Genomic DNA, 5,327 nt, shown 5'->3' with positions numbered 1-5,327 from the left:
CAGAGAGGGGCATGAGGTTTACACTTGACCCTAAGTCACACAAGGCCTTCTTGAAGGTCATGGTGCCTATGGTACAAGGTATAGAAAACTTCCCAGGATCTTGCCTCTTTAGAGTCAGTTTCTGCCTAGACAAGTCATCCAGTTCTTTTGTGAGCAAAGGTGGTTCATCCTCCCAAGTCTCATTTCCAAATAACTTGTTATTTAGCTTCATGATTGCTCCAAGGTATTTAGCAACTTGCTCTTCAGTGACATACTCATCCTCTTCAGAGGAAGAATACTCATCAGAGCTCATGAATGGCAGAAGTAAGTCCAATGGAATCTCTATGGTCTCATTTTGAACCTCAGATTCCCATTGTTCCTCATTGAGGAACTCAGAGGAGATTGGTACACGCCTACTGAGGTCTTCCTCAGTGGCGTCCTCCTCCTCTCTTTCCTCCCCATATTCGGCCATGTCTATGGCCTTGCACTCTCCTTTTGGATTTTCTTCAGTGTACTTGGGAGGGTGCTTGGAGGGAGTTCAGTAATTTTCTTGCTCAGCTGACCCACTTGTCCTTCCAAATTCCTAATGGAGGATCTAGTTTCAGTCATGAAACTTTGAGTGGTTTTGATTAGATCAGAAACCATGGTTGCTAAGTCAGAGGTATTCTGCTTAGAGCTCTCTGTCTGTTGCTGAGAAGATGATGGAAAAGGTTTACCATTGTTAAACCTGTTTCTTCCACCATTATTATTGAAACCTTGCTGAGGTCTCTCTTGATTCTTCCATGAGAGATTTTGGTGATTTCTCCATGAAGAATTATAGGTGTTTCCATAGGGTTCTCCTAGGTAATTCACCTCTTCCATGGAAGGGTTCTCAGGATCATAAGCTTCTTCCTCAGATGAAGCATCCTTAGTACTGTTTGGTGCATTTTGCATTCCAGACAGACTTTGAGAAATCAAATTGACTTGTTGAGTCAATATTTTGTTCTGAGCCAATATGGCATTCAGAGTGTCAATCTCAAGAACTCCTTTCTTTTGACTAGTCCCATTGTTCACAGGATTTCTTTCAGAAGTGTACATGAATTGGTTATTTGCAACCATTTCAATCAATTCTTGAGCTTCTGCAGGCGTCTTCTTCAAATGAAGAGATCCTCCAGCAGAGCTATCCAAGGACATCTTAGATAGTTCAGAGAGACCATCATAGAAAATGCCTATGATGCTCCATTCAGAAAGCATGTCTGAGGGACATCTTCTGATTAATTGCTTGTATCTTTCCCAAGCTTCATAGAGGGATTCTCCATCCTTCTGTCTGAAGGTTTGGACTTCCACTCTAAGCTTACTCCATCTTTGTGGTGGAAAGAACTTTGCCAAGAAGGCATTGACTAGCTTTTCCCAAGAGTCCAGGCTTTCTTTAGGTTGAGAATCCAACCATATTCTAGCTCTGTCTCTTACAGCAAAGGGGAATAGCATCAGTCTATAGACCTCAGGGTTAACCCCATTAGTCTTGACTGTGTCACAGATTTGCAAGAATTCAGCTAAGAACTGATGAGGATCTTCCATTGGAAGTCCATGGAACTTGCAATTCTGTTGCATTAGAGAAACTAATTGAGGCTTAAGCTCAAAGTTGTTTGCTCCAATGGCAGGGATAGAGATGCTTCTCCCATAGAAATCAGGAGTAGGTGCAGTAAAGTCACCAAGCACCTTCCTTGCATTGTTGGCATTGTTGTTGTTTTCGGCTGCCATGTGTTCTTCTTCCTTGAAGAATTCGGTCAGGTCCTCTAAAGAGAGTTGTGCTTTAGCTTCTCTTAGCTTTCTCTTCAAGGTTCTCTCAGGTTCAGGGTCAGCTTCAACAAGAATGCCTTTGTCTCTGCTCCTGCTCATATGAAAGAGAAGAGAAAAAGAAAGTGTGGAATCCTCTATGTCACAGTATAGAGATTCCTTGAAATGTCAGAGGAAAAGAGAAATAGAAAGAAGAAGGAGAAGAAGAATTCGAACTTTAGTTAGATAAGGTTCGAATTGTGCATTTAGAAGGAGTGGTACTCCATAAATAGAAGGATGTGGGAAGGAGGGAAGAGAATTTTCGAAAATTCAATTAAAAGATTTTGAAAACATTTTGAAAATTTGATTGATAATTTTCGAGAATTCAAAGTGAAAAAGAAATCAAGTGATTTTTGAAAAAGATTTTGAAATTAGAAATTAAAAAGATTTGATTGAAAACTATTTTTAAAAAGATGTGGTTAAAAAGATTTACTTGAGAAGTTATGGTTTTAAAAAGATGTGATTGAGAAGATATGATTTGAAAACAATTTTAAAAGATATGATTTGAAAACACTTTGAAAAGATATGATCTTAAAAATTAATGACTTGCCTAACAAGAAAAGATATGATTGAAACATTTAAACCCTTCTCAACAGAAAAGGTAACAATCTTGTGATGTTCAATCAAATCATTAATTGTTAGTAAGTATCTTTTAAAAAGGAAAGAAATTGATTTTGAAAATATTTGATTGAAAAGATATGATTTGAAAAAGATTTGATTTTGAAAAACTTTGAAAACTTGAAAAAAAATTGATTTTGAAAACAAAATCTTCCCCCTGGCACCATCCTGGCGTTAAACGCCCAGAATGGTATACATTCTGGCGTTTAACGCCCAAAATGCACCCTTTTTGGGCGTTAAACGCCCAACCAGGTACCCTGGCTGGCGTTTAAACGCCAGTCTGCCTTCTTCACTGGGCATTTTTGAATGCTCAGCTTTTTCTGTATAATTCCTCTGCTGTATGTTCTGAATCTTCAATTCTTTGTATCATTGACTTGAAAAGACACAAATTAAAAATATTTTTGGATTTTTAATAATCAAAATGCAAAAAGAATCAATTAACAATGCATGCAAGACACCAAACTTAGCAGTTTGTATACTACTGACACTAATAATATGAGAATGCATATGAGACACACAAAATACTTCAAGTCAATAGAATTCAAAGATCAAAACAAAGAAATATATGCATGGATTCAAAAAATATAACAAAAACATGCATAAGACACCAAACTTAAGATGAGACACTAGACTTAAGCAAGAAACATCAAATATTTTTGGTCTTTTTATGATTTTGTAAATTTTTTTTTTTTGTGTTTTTCGAAAATTAAATGAGAAAAGGTATCAAAATTCTTAATGAGAATTCCAGGGATCAGTGCAATGCTAGTCTAAGACTCCGGTCCAGGAATTAGACATGGCTTCACAGCCAGCCAAGCTTTCAAAGAAAGCTTCGGTCCAAAACACTAGACATGACCAAAGGTCAGCCAAATCTTAGCAGATCACTGCTCCAAGAGCAAAATTGATGAGAATCAACCAAGCTCTTGTGGTGATGAGTTGAAACCTCGGTCCAATTAGATTAGACATGGCTTCTCAGCCAGCCAGATTTCAACAAATCATCATGAAACTCTAGAATTCATCTTCAAGAATTTTGAAAAAAATAATACCTAATCTAAGCAACAAGATGAACCGTCAGTTGTCCAGCCTAAACAATCCCGGGCAATAACACCAAAAATTTGATGTTGTTGCCGGATCTTGGCACTGATGTTACCAAAAGCTTGCTCAAAACTTGAACAATCCCCGGCAACGGCGCCAAAAACTTGGTGCGCGAAATTGTGAAGTTATACTTTTTCACAACTCTCATAATCCCTGGTAATGGCTCCAAAAACTTGGTGCGCTCAATACCATGGCATTACACAACTTCGCACAACTAACCAGCAAGTGCACTGGGTCGTCCAAGTAATAAACCTTACGTGAGTAAGGGTCGATCCCACGGAGATTGTTAGCATTGAAGCAAGCTATGGTCATCTTGTAAATCTTAGTCAGGCAAACTCAGATATATATGGTGATGAACGAAAGTAATATAAAGATAAAGATAGTGATACTTATGTATATCATTGGTGTAAGAGCTTCAGACAAGTGTATGAAGATGCCTTCCCTTCCGTCTCTCTGCTTTCCTACAGCCTTCATCCAATCCTTTCTTACTCCTTTCCATGGCAAGCTCGTGTAGGGTCTCACTGTTGTCAGCAGCTACCTCCCATCCGCGCAGTGAAAGCTAATGCACACACTCTGTCACAGTGCTGCCAGTCACCGGTTTGGTTCCCTCCCCTACCGGAATAGAATAACTCTTTTGCGTCTGTCACTAACGCCCAGTAGGTTGCAGGTTTGAAGCACGTCACAGTCATTCAATCATTGAATCCTACTCAGAATACCACAGACAATGTTAGACCTTCCGGATTCTCTTGAATGCCGCCATCAGTTCTTGCCTATACCACGAAGACTCTGATCTCACGGAATGGCTGGCTCGTTTGTCAGGCGAGCACTCGGTTGTCAGGCGATCAACCATGCATCATGCAATCAGAAATCCAAGAGATATTCACTAAGCCTCAGATGCTTGTAGAACAAGAATGGTTGTCAGTCACCTTGTTCATGGGTGAGAATGGTGATGGGCGTCAATCATCACCTTCATCATATTGAAGAACAAGTGATATCTTGGTAAAAGAACAAGTGGAATTGAATGGAAGAACAATAGTAATTGCATTAATACTCGAGGTACAGCAGAGCTCCACACCTTAATCTATGGTGTGTAGAAACTCCACCGTTGAAAATACATAAGAACAAGGTCTAGGCATGGCCGAATGGCCAGCCTCTCAAAGGTCTAAGAACTAGATGTCCAAAAGGCTCTCTCAAAGATTCCAAGATACAATAGTAAAAGGTCCTATATATAGAAAACTAGTAGCCTAGGGTGTACAGAGATGAGTGAATGACATAAAAATCCACTTCCGGGCCCACTTGGTGTGTGTTTGGGCTGAGCAATGAAGAAATTTCGTGTAGAGACTCTTCTTGGAGTTAAACGCCAGTTTTAGTGCCAGTTTGGGCGTTTAACTCCCATTTGGGTGCCAGTTCCAGCGTTTAACGCTGGGATTCCTTGAGGTGACTTTGAACGCCGGTTTGGGCCATCAAATCTTGGGCAAAGTATGGACTATTATATATTGCTGGAAAGCCCAGGATGTCTACTTTCCAACGCCGTTGAGAGCGCGCCAATTGGGCTTCTGTAGCTCCAGAAAATCCGCTTCGAGTGCAGGGAGGTCAGAATCCAACAGCATCTGCAGTCCTTTTGAGTCTCTGGATCAGATTTTTGCTCAGGTCCCTCAATTTCAGCCAGAAAATACCTGAAATCACAGAAAAACACACAAACTCATAGTAAAGTCCAGAAAAGTGAATTTTAACTAAAAACTAATAAAAATATGCTAAAAACTAACTAGATCATATCAAAAACATACTAAAAACAATGCCAAAAAGTATACAAATCATCCGCT

At 39.5% G+C, this 5,327-nt stretch overlaps 1 non-coding gene across 1 annotated transcript; it reads left to right on the top strand.

Annotated features, from left to right (window-relative positions):
* Nucleotides 1–1,206: 1,206 nt before the first annotated feature.
* On the top strand, nt 1,207–1,314 carry LOC130952288 (small nucleolar RNA R71). Its single transcript, XR_009074469.1, has one exon. It is a non-coding gene; the product is annotated as a small nucleolar RNA R71 (small nucleolar RNA).
* The last annotated feature ends 4,013 nt before the right edge of the window (nt 1,315–5,327 follow it).

This window comes from Arachis stenosperma, chromosome 9, assembly GCF_014773155.1.
Source record: "Arachis stenosperma cultivar V10309 chromosome 9, arast.V10309.gnm1.PFL2, whole genome shotgun sequence".
In the NCBI taxonomy this organism is placed as follows: Eukaryota; Viridiplantae; Streptophyta; class Magnoliopsida; order Fabales; family Fabaceae; genus Arachis; species Arachis stenosperma.
This window is presented reverse-complemented; position numbering and strand designations above follow the sequence as displayed.